The 19,668-nt window shown below is 40.9% G+C and overlaps 1 long non-coding RNA gene across 1 annotated transcript in view; it reads right to left on the bottom strand.

Moving 5' to 3' along the window:
- Positions 1 to 17,911, bottom strand: part of LOC140482038 (uncharacterized) — a 65,551-nt gene extending 47,640 nt beyond the window's left edge. Inside the window, exon 1 of the long non-coding RNA XR_011961646.1 lies at positions 17,684 to 17,911. This is a non-coding gene — a long non-coding RNA (uncharacterized lncRNA). The remainder of the gene's footprint in view (positions 1 to 17,683) is intronic.
- Positions 17,912 to 19,668: the final 1,757 nt, after the last annotated feature.

The raw sequence follows: 19,668 nt of genomic DNA, 5'->3' as shown, positions 1-19,668 counted from the left end.
TAGTGTGAGAGGGGAAAGATATAAAAGAGACCTAAGGGGCAACTTTTTCACGCAGAGGGTGGTACATGTATGGAATGAGCTGCCAGAGGATGTGGTGGAGGTTAGTACAATTGCAACATTTAAGAGGCATTTGGATGAGTATATGAATAGGAAGGGTTTGGAGGGATATGGGCCGGGCGCTGGCAGGTGGGACTAAATTGGTGTGGGGTATATGGTCGGCATGGATGGGTTGGACCGAAGGGTCTGTTTCCATGCTGTACCTCTCTATGACTCTATGACATTACAAAGCATTTGACTTGACAATTACAAAATGCAATAAAATTTAACTTCTTTCCAGGCAGCATGATCCACAATGAGGTGTCTCAATTTGATCTCAATACTCTTCACATTCACAATGTACACTCAATGTACACTCTATACAAATTGCAGCCCCACTGTGTTTACCTATGCCCACACTCAGCTTTTTCCAAGAGGAGCAACCGAGTGCGGGATCCCAAACTTAGGCAATTTCAACAACTTTACTGCCAAACTGACTGAGATTCCCTAACTCAGCACATGGTACAGGATTCAGACCTGAGAGCTTCCTAGTTTATGTAGCTCCGTAAGCCAACAAATCATCTGAGTTGAAATTGTAATTTTCTAAGATTTATGATAACATTAACTATTATTTTTAAAAAGGTAAATCACACAAACAAGCAGATAAATAAGAGCTTGAGTGAAACATAGATGCCAACATTGACTAGTTTACCCAAATGGCTTGCTTCTGCCCTTAATAGGATTCTGTAAGTACCTGTCTAATAGTCAAATTATGTGGATCAACTTTTCTTATTCAGTCTAGATTCAGTTTCTTAACGTTAAATCAAGAATGGTGAGGAAACATTGAACTTTATTGTTGGTTAGGAAATCATTTTGCTGGCACCATGCACAGTTTACAGATGAAAGGCCATTGTTGGGCCAATAAATGTTGGATGATAGCTTGACCATGAGTGTAATTATGTCTGGGAGAAAGTGAGGACTGCAGATGCTGGAGATCAGAGCTGAAAAATGTGTTGCTGGAAAAGCACAGCAGGTAAGGAAGCATCTGGGAATGCTACTATTTCTGATTGCCTTTTGTACTATCTGAGATTTCACCCTTTTCCAAGTTATAAGGGAATATCAATAATTTATTTACTCGAAGGAACAACTGTTTATCTTTACATGTTTTAAATGTTGTGTTCTTCAGTCATGATCATGATAGATTTACATGGCTTTACCCTACTACTATGCAACTGTGCCACAAACCATAATTTCTGCCATGGTTTTATGTGAAGTTCATTTCCCTTTTAATTTACAGTCAACTGAAACACCAAGGAAATTAACTATATGAGTTCTTTTAAACTTTTTTTAACAGAAAAAAATGGGCTGAACATGACTCCATAATTGGGAAATGTAACTTCTATGTGTTGACTGGCATACACCTGTGTTAACTTTTCTATAAGTTAATATCCCACCTCACACACTACTTTTTGTCATGTGGTTAATGTAACATTTGAGTTTGGGTTTGAATCAGACTGGTTGTGGAGAAGGAGAAGTCAAGGACTGTCTTCAGGTTTGAATCTAAAATTAGCAGCATTTAGTATATTTACATATTAACTACTTTTATCCATGATATCATATTTCAGACTTTCACTTATAGTTACATCAAGAAATAACTATTTGCTTTGAGTGCTCAAGTCCTTCAAGTCCATGTGCTCTCAATGTTTTAAGTCCACCCACTCTGTAGTATGCATACCAAGTGATGTGCAGTTCTGCAACTTTACCATAAGGTTGATCCGGGGTCCAAATTTCCTTATGCAACATAACATGTTAGATCTTTTAGTGAATAAGATCTATCAGGTGAGTTATACCTGATTAAATGACCTTTGAGTTGAATGGAACAATTATTAACCTCTTTAAACCATTGTGTACCTCTTGTAAGCATTGGACTGTGCCACATACAACTCCTTTCTTTCTTTCTTTTTCCCCTTTTTGCTCTGTTTCTTTCTCTTCTTTGTTCTGAAATTTTATTTCATAATTATATAGTTTTCCCTCTCTCTACTTTTTGTTTCTACAATCATAGGTAGGAAAAAGACCCCAACATCATGACATATGTGAGTGGCCAAGTTAGAACTTGATAACTCAGTTGGATATGCAACTTAAAGGTTGCAGCATTGGTGACTAATGAATTCAAATCCTTTATATAAATTGAGATGAGCTATGGACCAAGCACTGATACTTGTGGTCCCCTAATAGTAAACAGGCTGCCATTGTGAGAAACATTCTTTATTTCTTTATTCTCTTTTTTCTTTCTGTTAAACAAATCTCAATTCATACTCGCATGTTATCCCAAACCTCACACATTCTAATTTTATTTGCTAACCTCCTATATTGGACCTTATCGAAAGCCTTCTGAAAATCTAAGTACGCCATAACTGATAGTTCTCTTTTGTCTAGACTAGAAGTGACATCCTCAAAAAAACTCCGACAGGTTTATCATGCATGATTTCCTTTCCATAAATCCATGTTGACGTTACCTAATTTCACAATGGTTGTCTAAATGTCCAGTTATCATATGCTTTAGAATAGATTCAAACATTTTCCTGCAATTGACGTCAAACTAACAGGTGTGAAATCTCCATTCTCCCTTTTCTCCATTATTAAATAGTGCAGTGACATTTCTGATTTTTCAGTCCGCAGGAACCTTTCCAGAATCTATAGAATTTTGAATGATAACCTCCATAACATTGACTATCTCTCTCGCCACTTCCTTCAATATGTTGGGATGAAGTTATTTTGAATTTATCAATCTTCAATCCAGTTTATTTTTCAAGAACAACCTCTGTATTAATACTAATGTCTTTTCATTCCTTGATTTCACAAGTCCCTTCATCCCCAAGTATTTCTTTGAGGTTTTTCTCTATCTTCTTAGTGAAGATGGACATAAAGTAATTGTAAAGAACATCGGAGCAAGAATAGGCTATTCAGCCCTTGAGCCTGCTCTGCACTGTAGATCGTAGCTGATCATTTACATCACATTTTCACATTATCTCATGTCCTTTGTTGGGTTCGAAAGTAGAAATCTATCAATCTTTGTCATATTCCACTACCATCCAGGGCAGAGACCTCCAAAGATTCACCAGCTATTGAATGAAGAAGTTCCTCCTCGTCTCAGTTCTATGTGATTTACCTTTTGTTCTGAGATTCTGTGCCCTAGCTCTAGACTCCACAGTCATATAAAACATCTTTTCTCCATTCACTTCTACCTTAGTCCTTTAATAATTAAGTAAGTTTCCATAAGACCACCTTTCATTCTTCTAAACTCCACAGAACACATGATCAAGTCTCCTCAACCTCTCATCACCAACCTTCCCAGGAATCTGTCAGGTATATCTCCACTTCACTCTCACTTTGGCAAGTAGGATCCTTCTTTAGGCATCGGGACCAGAAGTGCATGCAATTCTCCAGGTATAGTCTCAATGGTGTTTATAATTCAGGGCAAGACATCTTTGTTTCTGTGCTCAAACATATTATTTGCCATCCAAATCACCTGCTGTATTTGTATGCTAGTTTGAGATTATGAGCAAGGATACCAATGTCCCTTTAGGCATCAACACTTGTGCACCATTTATGAAATACTCTGCAACTCCAGACGACCAAAATGATAAAAATCAAACTTATTCACATTGTATTCCAGCTGCTATGACCTCGAACAACATTCAGCCTGTCCAAATCCGTACAAAGCCTCTTAGCATCATTTTCATAGCTCACATTTCCACCAACCCTTGAGTCATCTGCTAACTTGGAAAAATTAGCTCCTGTCAAGCCATTGATTTGGACTGTGAACTGTTCGGGCTCAAGCACTGTTTGCTGTGGCAACTCACCTTCTCAAGGACAACTAGGGATGGGCAATAACTGCTGCCCTAGCCAGTGATGCCTATATCCCACAAATGAATTTTTAAAAAAATTATGAAAAATCAACTATTCTTGTCTTCTTGACAGCATCATGCAACTGTTGAGAGGAAGTACTGTTGCCATTCTATTGGCTGGTCCATTGTATAGATAGAGAATTCCAGTTTTCTAGGCTGAGAGCTACTGTTAAAGTAGGGGGTAAGGCTGAAGGATTAAATTCTCCAAGCAATATTTTGTAACCCACAGTTTACCTTGTGCACCACCATGCCAAGGCCATGAAGAGATTGATCAATAAAAAAGAAAGGATTTGTTGGGTACAACGACCATTCACTTGTCACTAGATGGTGCCCCTATGAGAATGGCTCTTCCTTTGGAGTAATTTCAGCAAAGTTTGGTGGAAACGTCATTTAGTGCCTGAACAAGGTGATCAGCAAACAGCATTGGAAAAGGAGAAAGACTGAGAAAATCTGTCCAAAACTATCAACAATTGTTTTTCTATCTCAGAGATAGTAATTTCTATATCTTAGTTACACAAAAAAGAGTGGTTTTATAACTTGTTCCAGATTAAAATTCAAATAGTGAACACAGCTAAATTGCAGAGATCTTTTCCTATTTTCAAATATACTCAAGTTTGTAACTATTACTTTGCTACAAAGCATTGCATAATCAACAAACTTTAATATAGGCTTCATATTTAGGTATTTTAACCTCAACATCCAAAACTTAAATGTACATCAGGCCAAAGCAGACTTTACCACCTCTATTTTTTTCCTAAATATTTTCAGGGTTTTTTCCAGAAAAGTACAGATGTGTTGACAGTAAACAATGGTAATGAGGTCAACAATTTGGTTAGCCCACAATGGCATTTTGGTAAAAACAATGACTGCAGATGCTGGAAACCAAATTCTGGATTAGTGGTGCTGGAAGAGCACAGCAGTTCAGGCAGCATCCAAGGAGCTTCAAAATCGACGTTTCGAAATGGATGCTGCCTGAACTGCTGTGCTCTTCCAGCACCACTAATCCAGAACAATGGCATTTTTCCAATGGTAAAGGCAGTCTGCAAGTAATACATATTTACTAGGATGATCTTGGGTCAAATGATTTCAGGCAGAGCAGAAATTGAAATGTAAGAGTTGAACTCAGAGCCTCAGAGGAAGTGGAATTCTCCTCCCGATTGCTAGTTACTGACCTCCTATTTAAAAAACAGCTTTTATTGGATCTCAGGTGAAGGCAAAACCTGGCTTAGCTGGTCAGCTGAGATGCCATTGATAGCAATGCCCAGCTTCATATTTTAAGGATGATGTACTTTAACTCCTGACTGAGCCAGCAAGTCGGGAATTGCTGTGATAGAGATGGCCTATTCTTCTCATTTGTCTTGCAAGGCTGGGTCAAGATTCTGCCTCTTACAAAATTTGTGCGAGAATCCCAGAAACAGCAGAAGACCAGTACAATACTGTCACCACGATTGCCACCACCACTGTCAACACAAGCAACACTGTCATCAAATAATGTAATTACTGTCAACAATGCCATTACAACCCAGCACCACCTTCACCACAGCTGGCACTACCCTAGCCAACATTTCATCAGACATCTGTTGGGACTTTTGTGAATTTTCAGAATACTTTAATTTGGGATGGAAGCAACTCTGGAAGCTTGGACATAAGAGTCTAATGTTGACCATGAATCCACTGCCAATTGTTGGAAAAGCCCATTAGGTTCACAAATGTTCTTTAGCGAAGGACATTGCTGTCCTTACTTGGTCTGGTTGATATGTGGCTCCAGACTCACAACAACATGGTTGATTCTTAATTGCCTACAGGACAATTAGGGATAGGCAATAAATGCTGGCTGAGCCCGCATTCTATGAATGAATAATAACAAAACATTTACCTTTATGTAGTCTTCATCATATCAAATACAAAGTGTACAGTGTCAAGGCAATATGCTTGGAGGAAACTCCTAAATGGTTTCAGTGTAATTACTTCAAATATACAGTCCTTCCTGTTAATGTTAATCCAGTGCTTTGCAGATCAATACAAAGAAGCATCTGATATATCCAGGATAGGAGGGAAGCACTGCCAGACTTCTGGAATGTGACTCTTTTAACATCAGGAAAGGATGGTCTCACACTGTGGTCAGCCCTGACATCTATTCCTCTGTGGTCAATGCCAGGAGCTCCTTATGTTTCAAATCAAAACTGACAATGTTGATATTGACACCATGCAGAGACAAAATGAAATTTCTTCAAGTGGGAATCAACTGTAATGCAATATCTTGACTGCAGTTATAATGTTCTGAGTTCGTTGAATAAAGAAGGAATTTAAGGTTTCTTTAACTAATTGATTCCCATTGAAGCACATTTTACTTTGTTTTATTATCATGTTTAAATACTGCTGCTTTTGTGTGACTTGAAACCTGCTGGTTTAACATAACCGACAAAGCATTTTGCAGTTTACTTGTAAAGGCCCCATTGTTTAATGTGAAATAGTGCTGGGAATAAGACAGTCACCAATTTGACTCTTGGTCAATTAAAATCATAGAGTCATGGAGACGTACAACACAGAAATAGACCCTTTGGTCCAACATGCCCATGCTGACAAAATATTCTAACTCAATTCTAGTGCCATTTGTCTGCACTTGGCCCATAACCCTCTAAACCCTTCCTACTCATATACTCATTCAGATGCCTTTTAAATGCTGAAATTGTACGAACTTCCACCACTTCCTCTGGCAGTTCATTCCATACATGCACCACCATCTGTGTGAAAAAGTTGCCCCTTAGGTCCCTTTTATATCTTTCCACTCTCACCCTAAATCTATGCCCTCGAGTTCTGAACTACCCCACCCCAGGGAAAACACCTTGTCTATTTATCTTATCCATGCCTCTCATGATTTTATAAACCTCTATAAGGTAACCCCTCAGCCTCCGATGCTCCAGGGAAAATAGTCCCAGCCTATTCAGCCTCATCCTATAATCTTCCAACCCTGGCAACATCCTTGTAAACTTTTTCTGAAACCTTCCTGAACAGAATTGCATGCAATATTCCAAAGGTGGACTAACCAATGTGCTGTATAGCCGCAATATAACCTCCTGTACTCAATACTCTGACCAATAAAGGAAAGCATACAAAATGCCTTCTTCACTATCCTATCTACCTGTGACTCCATTTTCAAGGAGCTATGAACCTGCACTTCAAGATCTCTTTGTTCAGCAACATTCACCAGGACCTTAACATTAAGTGTATAAGTCCTGTTCTGATTTGTCTTTCCAAAATGCAGCACCTCTCATTTATCTATATTAAACTCCATCTGCCACTCCTCAGCCCATTGGCCAATCTGATCAAGATCCTGTTGTACTCTGAGGTAGCCTTCTTTGCTGTCAACTACACCTCCAATTTTGTTGTCATCTGCAAACTTGCTAACTATACCTCCTATGTTCACATTCAAATCCTTTTTATAAAGATGAAATATAGTGGACCCAGCACCGATCCTTGTGGCACAACATAGATCACAGGCCTCCAGTCTGAAAAGCAATCCTCCACCATCACCCTCTGTCTTCTACCTTCAAGCCAGTTCTGTATTCCGTGAGATCTAACCTTGCTAACCAGTCTCCCATGGGGAACCTTGTCGAACGCTTTACTGAAGTTTATATAGATCATGTTTACTGCTCTGCCCACATTAATCCTCTGTTACTTCTTCAAAAAACCTCAATCAAGTTTGTGAGACATGATTTTCCATGATCAAAGCCAAGCTGACTATCTCTAATCAGTCCTTGCCTTTCCAAATACATGTAAATCCTGTCCTTCAGGACTCCCCACAACAAATTGTTCACCACCAATGTCAGGCTCACTGGTCTATAGTTCCATGGCTTTTCCTTAACACCTTTCTTAATTAGTCACACCACGTTTGCCAAACTCGTCTTCCAGCACTTCACCAGTGACATCGATGATACAAATATCTCAGCAAGGGGCCCAGCAATCACTTCCCTAGCTTCCCACAGAGTTCTAGGGTACATCTGATCAGGTCCTGGGATTTATCCACCTTTATGCCTTTCAAGACATCCAGCACTTCCTCCTCTGTAATATGGAGATTTTTCAAGATATCACCGCCTATTTCCCCACATTCTATATCTTCCATGTCCTTCTCCATAGTAAACACTGATGCAAAATACTTTTTTCGTATTATCCCCATCTCCTGCAGCTCCACACGTAGGCTGCCTTGCTGAACTTTGAGGGGTCCTATTCTCTCCCTAGTTGCCCTTTTGTCCTTAATGTATTCATAAAAACCCAATGGATTCTTTTTAACCCTATTTGCCAAGGCTATCTCATGACCCCTTTTTGCCCTCCTAATTTCCCTCTTAAGTATTCTCCTACTGCCTTTATACTCTAAGGATTCACTCAATCTATACCTGATATATGCTTCCCTCTTCTTCTTAACCAAAGCTTCAATTTCTGTAGTCATCCAGCATTCCCTACACCTACCAGCTTTTCCTTTCACCCTGACAGGAATATCTCTCTCTGGACTCTCGTTACCGCATTTTTGAAGGCTTCCCATTTACCAGCTGTCCCTTTATCAGTGAACATCTGCCCCCAATCAGCTTTTGAAAGTTCTTGCCTCATTCCGTCAAAATTAGCCTTCCTCCAATTTAGAACTTCAGCTTTTCGATCTGGTCTATCCTTTTCCATCACTATTTTAAAACTAATAGAATTATGGGCGCTGGCCCCAAAGTGCTTTCCCACTGACAACTCAGTCACCTGGGAGAAAGTGAGGACTGCAGATGCTGGAGATTAGAGTCAAAAGTGTGGTGCTGGAAAAGTACAGCAGATCAGGCAGCATCCGAGGAGCAGGAAAATCAATGTTTCAGGCAAATACCTTTCATCAGTCACCTGCCCTGCCTTATTTCCCAAGAGTAGGCCAAGTTTTGCACCTTCTCTATTAGGTACATTCACAAACTGAATCAGAAAATTTTCTTGGACACACTTAACAAATTCCTCTCCATCTAAACCCTTAACACTCTGGCAGTCCCAGTCTATGTTTGGAAAGTTAAAATCCCCTGCCACAACCACCCTATTATTCTTACAGATAACTGAGATTCCTTACGAATTTGTTTTTCAATTTCCTGCGGAGTATAAGGGGGTCTAGAATACAATCCCAATAAAGTGATCATCCCTTTCTTATTTCTCAGTTGCACCTAAATAACTTCCCAGGACGTATTCCCAGGAATATCCTCCCTCAGCACAGCTGTAAAGCTATCCCTTATCAAAAATGCCACTCCCCTCCTCTCTTGCCTCCCTTTCTATCCTTCCTGCAGTATTTGTATCCTGGAACATTAAGCTGCCATCCTGTCCATCCCTGAGCCATGTTTCTGTAATTGCTATGATATCCCAGTCCCAATTTCCTAACCAAGCCCTAAGTTCATCTGTCTCCCCATTAGGCCTCTCACATTGAAATAAATGCAGATTAAGTTATCAGTCCTACCTTGTCCCTGTTTTGTTCCTGCCTGCCCTGGCCATTTGACTCGCTCCCTTTCCCAACTGTACCAGTCTCAGATTGATCTCTTTCCTTACTGTTTCCTCCCCATCCCCCACCGCACCCCCCCCCCCCACCCCCCACCCCCAACCCTGCCACTCCAACCTTGCTAGGTTAAATCCACCTGAGCAGCTCTAGCAAATCCCCTTGCCAGTTCATGAGTTCCCCTCCAATTCAGGTGCAATCTGTCCTTCTTTTACAGGCCTCTTCTACCCCAGAAGAGATTTCAATAATCCAAAAATGTGAACCCTTCTCCCCTGCACCAGCTCCTCAGCCATGCATTCATCTACTCTATCCTCCTATTCCTACCCTCACTAGCTCATGACACTGGGAGTAATCCAGATATTACTATCCTTGAGTATCTTGATTTTAAATTCCTGCCTAACTTTCTATACTCTCCCTTCAGAATCTCATCTGTTTTCCCTTCCTATGCCATTATTATCCAATGTATACAATGACTTCCTGCTGGCCCCTCTCCCCTTTGAATACATTCTGCACCCTCCTTGATCCTGGACCCAGGGAGGCAACACACCATTATGATTTTTTGCTGCTGGCTGCAAAAATGTCTGTCTGTGCCTCTGACTCGAGAGTCCCCATCGCAATCAAGCATTTAGAATCCAACATACCCCTCATTACATTCGAGCCAGTCTCGATATCAGAACCTTGGCTGTTTGTGCTACATTCCTCTGAGAATCTATCACCTCCTACATTTTCCAAAACAGCATACTTGTTTGAAATGGGGAGAGCCACACAAGACTACCTGCTTAACTTTCCTGGAGTTAACCCATCTACCTGACTGTATCTGCGGCTTTTCTCCCTTGCTATAACTACCATCCATCACACCCCCTGGCTCTTGTAAATTCCTCATTGCCTCTAACTGCCACTCCAACCGGTCCATGTGATCTGATAGGATTTGTAACCAAAGACACTTCCTGAAGGCACAGTCATCAGTAATATGGAAACTGTTAGGTGTTTAAATAGTCTTGGTAGTGAACCGAATATGGAGGAGAAAATCAGCCGAGATTCCTATCTCCTAACTCCCTTGGGAAATACATAGAACATAGATCAGTACAGCACAGTACAGGCCCTTCTGCTCTTGATATTGTGCCGACCTTTTCTCATATTCTAAGATCAAACTAACCTACATACTCTTCATTTTACTATCATTCAAACTAACCTACATACCCTTCATTTTACTATCATATGTATCACGTACAGATATCCAGTGAGGAGCATACCAGGATTGGCTGTGATGTTTCCATGGTTGAATAGCCTAGCAATAATCTCTATGTACAAATATGAAGAATGGCCACTTGATTGAGGCTCCAGGGATTGTGTGGTTTCTGTAAAATTGTGGCAAATGCAGGTGTCATTACCTAAAGAAAAAAAGCTTACTGTACCAGGAAATTATAAAGACATCAACAACACCTCCCAATCCTTGGCAGGTCACCACCTAGATTGCAAAGGGCAGGACACTCATGGGAACATAACCCAAGACACCCACAATTTCAACAAGAACATATCTCACATTTTTATTGTCTCTTGGTCAATATCCTTGAACTCCGTCTTAAACAGTGATGTGGGAAGATTCACATGGCTGCAGTTTAAGAAGATAGCTGAGCACCACTTTCTCAGAACAATTGATAATAGACAGCAAATACAGTTTCTTCCTAAATCCCTTACTCTTTTCTTAAAACTTGTGGTTTTAAAAGGAGGAAGAAAATATATCTTTTCTCAAAATAAGTTTGCGATGCACTTGTACATTGCTGCAGTTTCACTCTTGTTTGCAATTTTCCCAATACATTTGCATCTGTTCTCATTACATCAGGCCCAAAATAAAACTGGAGAAACAGTAACAAAAGTCCTGAAATGTTAATTTGTTGTAATTGTTACTTCTCAATATGTGCAAATCTGTCTTATAAAACACCTAGCCAAATACAACAGATGATGATCCAGGAATCAAGTTATATTTAGGAAATGGTGAGATACAAAAATGGCCAACTCCATATAACACAACCCCATTCCAGCAATCCACATCAACACCACATCTTGCTGACCCTTCTGTTATTGACGGTTTTTGTGCTTTGCATACTGTCGGTCAGGGTAACAGACTGAGGCCTGTATTGGATCTGCCATGTGTACTTTTCTTATGTACAGACTTGCGACATTATGTTTGAACAGTTTGTTTCCTGTACCTCTTTACGGCAGACAAGAAAAGCCTATTCAAATACTTCTGGCTTTTCACTGGCATGGTATATGCTGAGTCATTGGTAGTCAGAGACATTCCTGTGAGTCAAAGAAATCCATCAAGTTATTCCACAAGCAATTCCAGAGCAATTCATTGCATGGGAGAGAATAGACACAGAGTCAACTATCCACAAAACATACCCTTTCATTTTTATCAAGGCAGCAGACTTGACAATTTGATTTATTTAATGTAAGTTTAGTTTTGCTGACTGGCTTTTACAGACCTGAAGGAATAGTTTGTCTGGTTCAGATGGAATTCCTGGGTTAGTTCAGTACTGTGCAGATGAATAGTAAATGCTCTACATATTCACTGCACACCATCTTAGGAGGACATAAGCAGTTTCATCATATATTAGACATGTGGATTTTTGATGGAATTTAATGCAGAGAAATGTGAACTGATGCATTTAGAAAATTACAGCTGACACCTAGAAGACCAGAGGGTTCAAATAAGTGAATGGAAGGGCAATTTTCTTAAAGCCGTTAAAAAGAATAATCGAACCTGAGAGTTTTCAAGTAAAAACATGGATTTTATGGATCATGGTAGGATCAGGATGTAAAAGGGGAGAGCTTACCCTCTCCTGCCCAGCTCTGTGTTCCCAGTACAATTTAGCAATGGCTGGCCATTTCACAGCTGACCAGAGGGACTCCTGGTTAGCTGGTGTTCTCAGCTGGGACTTCCTGTGGTGGCACAATCAGCTGTATGCTGAAAGAAGACTTCAGTGTTGGATTGAAAGAGACACAGTCAGTGCCAAAGGCCACATCGGAGGAACTTTTGGCAATCAGTTGCCTTATAGCTCTGATCAAAGATATGGATTGAGGTGAGCAAGAGATGGAAGGTGCAAGTTGGCATTGGATGCAAAATCTGCAAGGTGTGGCACCCTAGATAAAGCAGAAATAATAATTGTTACTGCAGAGCTCTCACATTTCCTTCCCTAGCATTTCTGAGTGACCCACTCCCATAACACCAGCTGCCAAACTGCAATGGTGGAGGTGAAAAGCTGAACACCAACATGATTGGATGATGACTCCATGCTCCTTCTTCAAGTTGGAACTGCATGATAAGAGATTTTGATATTTCAGGATTGGAAGATAAGAGTCCCCCTCTCCAGACCGGCAAGCCTGAATGGAGAGCATAGAGGAGATCAGTAGCTATGGGGCCTCAAAAGGACCTCCTTGCACCAGGAAGGTGATGGGTCAGAGGAAAGGGCATACAAGTGAATTTAATACAGAGTTGCCAATTTTTAGCAGAAGTGATAGGGAGTGGCAATGTGAACTTATTGAAACGATTCTAAAGGGTGTGCTGAATTCAAGATGATATAAGAATGTCTGAGGGAATTGAAAAAGCAGCAGATCAGAAGCAGATCAGTCCCCTTTAAGGTAAGACAGGGGTGATCATTATTGAACCTAGCAAGCAGATGGAAGATGCAGGAAGCATTTCCTAAAAATGGACACCTCAAGGAGTTCTCATCAGCACTGCAGACACCCCTGTTATGGGATAGATAGACCATGAACTGTTAATAGCAGAATACAACCAGACCATTGACTGTGTCACCAGTAGTAAAGCCCCTGGGCATTTCATCTGAAATCATCAAAGTGGAAAACAGACGCTGCTACAGAATCTTCATGAATTACTGTCTCCCCATAGGAAGGAAAGATTTGTGCTTCAGGAAACACATAATTCAGGAAAATAATCCTGAAAATAATTCAGGAGTGTGTTCCTGAATTCAAGACATAATAGGAATCTAGAGATGGGAACAGAATGGAGTGAGGTGATGACAGGCACCATGGCTATATCTTGATGCTTTTTAAATTCATTCACCGGACGAGAGCATCTCTGGCTAGGCCAGCATTTATTGTCATTTCCTAATTGCCCAGAGGGTGGTTGAAACACAACCACATTGCTGTAGGTCTGGAGTCACCTGTAGGCCACACCATTTGCATGTCAGATTTCTTTCCCTAAAGGACATTAGTCAACCAAATGAGTTTTAAATGTGATGGTTAAGTTTGGTCAATTATAACATTTAGATGCACTTTGAGTATTGCTTTCGTGTTTCATGATATCATAATTTGTTAGTAGACATTATAATCAAATGTCTAATGCAACTTTCAGGACTTACTGAAAAAGAGGCAAAGATTTGGAGATATTTTGAAGGGAAAATAGAAAAACAATATCAGTGAAAATTGGGATTAAAAACATGGAACACATCTTTGTAAGTTTGGTCATTTCCAGGGGAATAACTGGAACCTATGATGAAGCCAGTTTATGATAAGATTTATTAAGCTATTCAGACTGTATCTCCTCCAAATAAAGAGCTACCACATTATTATTTGTATGATCAAGGTAATCAGTATGAATGCTAATCATGTCTGAAAAACTCTAATCTGTATTTAGGTATTTTCACTAGATTAAATCAAAGTCCTTGTTTCTTTCATTCAGACACATCTAGAGTTGGGTAGCTAAACAACAATGCTGTAGTAATATTCTGCGGGTCTGGTAGCATCTGTGGAGAAAGAAACAGAGTTAAGGTTTTGCACCCAGTCTGAAGAAGAGTAATCGGACTCACAATGTTAACTGTATTTCTCTCTCCACATATGCTGCAAGACCTGCTGAGTTTCTCCAACAATTCCTGACTTTGTTTAAGATTTCCAGCAAACACAGTTCTTTTGTTTCATTTCGCTGTCGTAATATTGTTTATTAGTGGATTTTAGTTTACTCTCTCATGAAGGCAATAAATGCTCCCAAATCATTGTTTGTGTAACTGTTGATTATTGCTGTTCAATTACAGTGTAAGGCGATTTCCTGGAGATTCTCTGTGCTACATGAGAATAAATTGAAATAAACATTTTGTTCACAATTGTTCTTTTGCTGCATGTTGGCCAGGAACTATGTATATTTTCAAACTATTTCAAAGGATTTTAAAAAGGGTGGGAAATGTAATGCTCAAATGGTTTTTAATGATCAGAGGTCAAAGTATAAAGAAGGTTTGTGTTCATATGCCCTGGAAAAATTGAGAGGAGGCCTGTTCAGGTACCCATTGTCAGACAATTGAGGGCATTTCGAGTAAATAATAGAGTAAAGAAAACCGCCTCAATACAGTTAATGGTGAAGTGAGCTCAGAAAATACAAGCCAAAGTAACAATCTGATCATTTGAACATAGCCAGTTAATGAAAAAAGGAGCTAAAATCACAGGAATGGGCATTTCACAGATTGCTTATAGTCATGAACTTCAATAAAGAACTTTCACCTGAACCTGTTTATCTTATGCTTTTTTTAAATAACATTTTTAAACATTTCTCTAGCGGGGCCATTTATTTTCCCTGAGGTTACTGGCAACAAATTTCATTGCATTTTGTTCTGAAAGGAAAACAAAGCAACCCAAAAATAGGACAGTGCTTAGCAACAGTTGAAACATTGTGGGATCCTCTGGAAACACGGCAGTTCACAGTGTTGGACAACAATATTACCCATTTAGTAATTGCATATGTTATCTTTCAAAATTTTATGAAATGGGAAAGAAAATCAGAGCTGGCCAAGCAGAGGCTGAATTTCTGGCTACACTCACAGACATTAAACAGAGAACAATACAGCACAGGAACAGGTCCTTCGGCCTTCCAAGCCTACACCAACCATTGTGTCCTTCCATACTAAACCTGTCTTCATTTACAGGATCCGTATCCCTCTATTCCCTTCCTATTCATGAATTATTCCAGGTACTTCTTGAATACTGCTATTGTCTGCCTCCGCTACTTCATCTGACAGTGCATTCCAGGCAGTCACCACCTTTTGTGTGAAAACCTTGCCTCCTTGCACATCTCTTTTAAGCTGTTCCCACCCCCAACACTGCACCTTGAACCTGTGTCCCCTAGTAATTGACTCCTCCCCCCGGGAAAAGGCCTCATACTTTTCACTCTATCAATGCCATTCACAATCTTCTACCAGATCGCCCCTCAACCTCCTGCATTCCAGTGAAAACAAACAGTCTATCCAAACTTTCTTCATAGCCAAAATTCCCCATAGCATGCAACATCCTAGTAAACCTCTCCAAAGCATCCATGTCCTCTGATGACCAGACTGTATACAATATTCCAAGTGTAGCCTAACTAAAGTTCTATAAAGCTGCAGCATAAATTTGCCTATCCTGAGGAAACAGGGCTAGTTCTACATCTTTTGGCAGTTGCAAACATATCTCCAATTCTTCTTTTCATGCAACCTATTCCTGGCCCTGAACCATGGAAGCCAGTTGCCTGGTTTGAGAACAGATCTTTATAAAAAATCTGTCTTGACTATTTCACCTCAGAGGAGAAGTACAGTCCTCCTTAATGATGGCAAAGATTTCCAATGTGTTGATTCCCTTTTCTCATTTTATATCCTTGAATAATATTCTATCTTTCACAAGAATCAACAGCCAAATGAGAAGTCCCTCCCAATCCCTGGATTCATTTTGACAGACCTTCATCTTTTTGGAGGTCTGGTGCCCAAACATGTTTAGCCTGAAGTCCTGAATGGATCATCAACCTCAGCCTCCTCTTGAATGACAGATACCAGTGTTCAACCAGTTTGGTTCTCTCCACATGACATGAAGAAACAGCTGAATGCATTGGATAGTGCAAGGGCTACGAGCCCTGACAAAATTCCAGTGGCTCAGTGGTTAGCACTGCTGCCTCACAGCACCAGGGACCCAGGTTTGATTCCAGCCTCGGGTGACTGTCTGTGTGGAGTTTGCACATTCTTCCTGTGTCTGTGTGGGTTGCCTCCAGGTGCTCAGGTTTCCTCTCACAATCCAAAGATGTGCAGGTTAGGTGGATTGGCCATGCTAAATTGCCCATTGTATCCAGGGATGTGCAAATTAGGTGCATTAGTCAGGGGAAATGTAGGGTAATAGGGAAAGGGAGTGGATCTGGGTAGCTTACTCTTCAGAGGGTCGGTGTGGATGTGTTGGGCCAAATGGCCTGTTTCTACAATGTAGGGATTTTATGAAAATTTACCACATTTCGAGCTAAGGTGCTGCAGTATAGACATGGACCTCTGCCCAGTAACACAGAAAAATGCCCAGGTATATCTGATTCACAGAAAATAAATTCTTAATCATCAGCAAAGAGATATAAAGAGTCATCGAATGTGCCACCAAATGGCACTTACTCAGCAATAACCTGGTCACCAGCATTCAGTTTGGGTTGTATTAGGTATACACAGTTCCTGATCACATTACAGTTTTCACCCAAACACTGATGGAAGAGTTGAACTCTGGAGGGCACCTGAGTCTGACGGCTCTTGACATTTGGGCCACATTTGAGAATGTGGCATCAAAACATCTCGCAAATGAAACTCAATGGGAGAGGTCTCTGCAGGTTGGAGTCCGAGCTGGCACAAACGAAATAGCTGTGATTGTTTGGAGGTTAATCATTTCAGTCCCAGGATGATTGGAGGAGCTCTTCAGGGGCATGTTCTATTCCAACTAATTTCAGCTGCCTCACCAGTCACTTCCACTCTGTCATAAGATTAGCAGTAGGAATATTCATCAATAAATGCAGAAACATTCAGCACCATTTGCGATTCCTCAGACACCAAAGCCATCTGAGATCACAGGCTATAGGACCTGGAGGACATTTGAGCTTGGACTGAGGAGTAACAGGTGACATTCATACTTCACAACTGCCATGATATGATGTTGTCAACAAAAAATAATCTAACCACCATCTCTTCAGGTCTAGTGGCATCACAATCACTGAATCCCACCTGGGGTTTACAGTTGAGCAGAAACTGAACTGGACTAGCCACATAAATATTGTGACTACAACAACAGTTCAGTGGCTGGGAATTCTGAGTCAAGCAACTGACCCCCTGTCTCCCAAAAATCTGGATGTGTGCAGGTTTAACAACATCATTGAAAACATAGCAGTTCACCTAATAAGCACCCTCTTTCACTAGAATCCATATCTGTCTGGTGAAGTGCTGTGGCTATAGTTACTTACCATCCAAAAATTGTATTAATTATTTTCAGCCCTTTTCCAGCAACACATTTTCAGCTCTGATCTCCAGCATCTGCAGTACTCATTTTCTCCTCTGTCCTCTGTAACCATTCTGTCTTGAACAACATTACTCCTTCATTTTTGCTGGCTCACTATCCTGGAATCGCCTAATGCGGTGACTGAGAGAACTGTTGAGCTGCAGGAGTTCGAGGACTCGTCTCAAAATGGTCTAACGTTGGCAAGTAGGATGTATGATAAATACAGTCTCGCCAATGTCAACCACCTCCTGAGAACACAGAGCAGAAAAAAAGCATGATTTATAAACTACTTGCGGAATGGCTGGATGTTACATGAACATTTCACAAGGAGGACTTCACAGCACCCAGCCCCTCATTATTTACCGGTTTCTAAAATTTATGACTCCCCCAATACCCTTTCGGAGCACTGGAAATTTCCTTTCTCTCTGAAGTAATTTCTGCAGCCAGTGAGTAGGCCTTTTGAAATGTCCTCCCAGGTAATCAATCTGACCCCAACAAAAGATTAACTTTACCACTGCCTGTTGAAGCAACTAGAATCAGAATTCCCAGGGCTGCTTGTTCTGCATAGCATGGGGCTGAACCTTATCATTTATTTTAAGGTCAGTCAAGTTCGTCAAGTTTTTGAGCGTTTTTTGCCACAAGTTGGAAAATGGAGTGGCACAATGGCTCAGTGGTTAGCACTACAGCCTCAGAACACCAGGGACCCAGGTTCCATTCCAACTACGAGTGACTGTGTGGAGTTTACATGTTCTCCCCATGTCTGCGTGGGGCTGCTCCAGTTTCTTCCCATAGTCCAAAGATGTACAGGTTATGTGGATTGGCCATGCTAAATTGCCCTGTAGTATTTGGGAATTGTGCAGATTAGCTATGGTACATGCAAGAGACTGGAAGAACACAGCAAGCCAAGCAGCATCAGGACGCGGAGAAGACGATGTTTTGGGTGTAACCCTTCTTGCAGGCTACAACGGGGAAATGCATAAAGAATGCAGAATGTTGTTCCCAAATTTGAGAGTAGGCCCCATCAGACAATCGTGTTATAAATCTTGTCATAGTTCATGTCACTCAGGTTCCAATACAATTGCCCCATGGAGCCTGATAAATCCCTAGACTGCATTCACTCACTATGCTAGTACTGAAGAAGGGTTACAACTGAAACATCGACTTGTCCACCTCCAGATGTTGCCTGGCTTGTTGTGTTCTCCCAGCCTCCTGCTTGTCCACCTTGGATTCCAGCATCTGCACTTTGTTTTTTGTCTCTAACCATGGTAAATACAGGGGACAGGTTTTGGGTGGGATGCTGTTTGGAGGGTCAATGCAGACTTAATGGGCCAAATGACTTCTATCTCCATTGCAGAGATTCTATGAAACCTTAACGGGATATCTTTCTGTATCTTACAAAACTTATCTTATTAACTATCACCTGTGCCCATATGGCATCCCTCACACCCAATTGCATCCCCATTTTACCACAGACCATTTCCAGAACAATGGCCACTCAGCAGATGCTCACCAAAAGACCAGCATCCCTGATGTCTGGAACATTCTTAAAAGGCCCATTGAGCACCCAGATAAGTATTAGAATTCTGAAGCTGTCCTGCTTGGTGACAGTCTGAGGATGAGGGACAAAGGGAAGGATGAATCGAGGTTCTCCAAAATGGACCTGGACAACCCAGTGAACCGGGTGGTGCAAAGAAAGGGTGTTGTCTTTTTGGAGGACCAGCAGAGGAGGACTCAGCACCAGACTCTGGCAGCCTGGTCTGAGGATATCATTCTGCATAAAGGATGCGGAATGTTGTTCCCAAAGTTGAGAATAGGTCTCACCAGACTTCTTGCCCGATAGTGATACAAATCTTGCCATAGTCTATGTCATTCAGGTTCAGCTACCATTGCCCCATGGATGTCTGACAAATTCCCATACTGCACTCATTCACTGGGCTAGATTTCAATTCC

The sequence above is a fragment of the Chiloscyllium punctatum genome, chromosome 10, assembly GCF_047496795.1.
Source record: "Chiloscyllium punctatum isolate Juve2018m chromosome 10, sChiPun1.3, whole genome shotgun sequence".
In the NCBI taxonomy this organism is placed as follows: Eukaryota; Metazoa; Chordata; class Chondrichthyes; order Orectolobiformes; family Hemiscylliidae; genus Chiloscyllium; species Chiloscyllium punctatum.
This window is presented reverse-complemented; position numbering and strand designations above follow the sequence as displayed.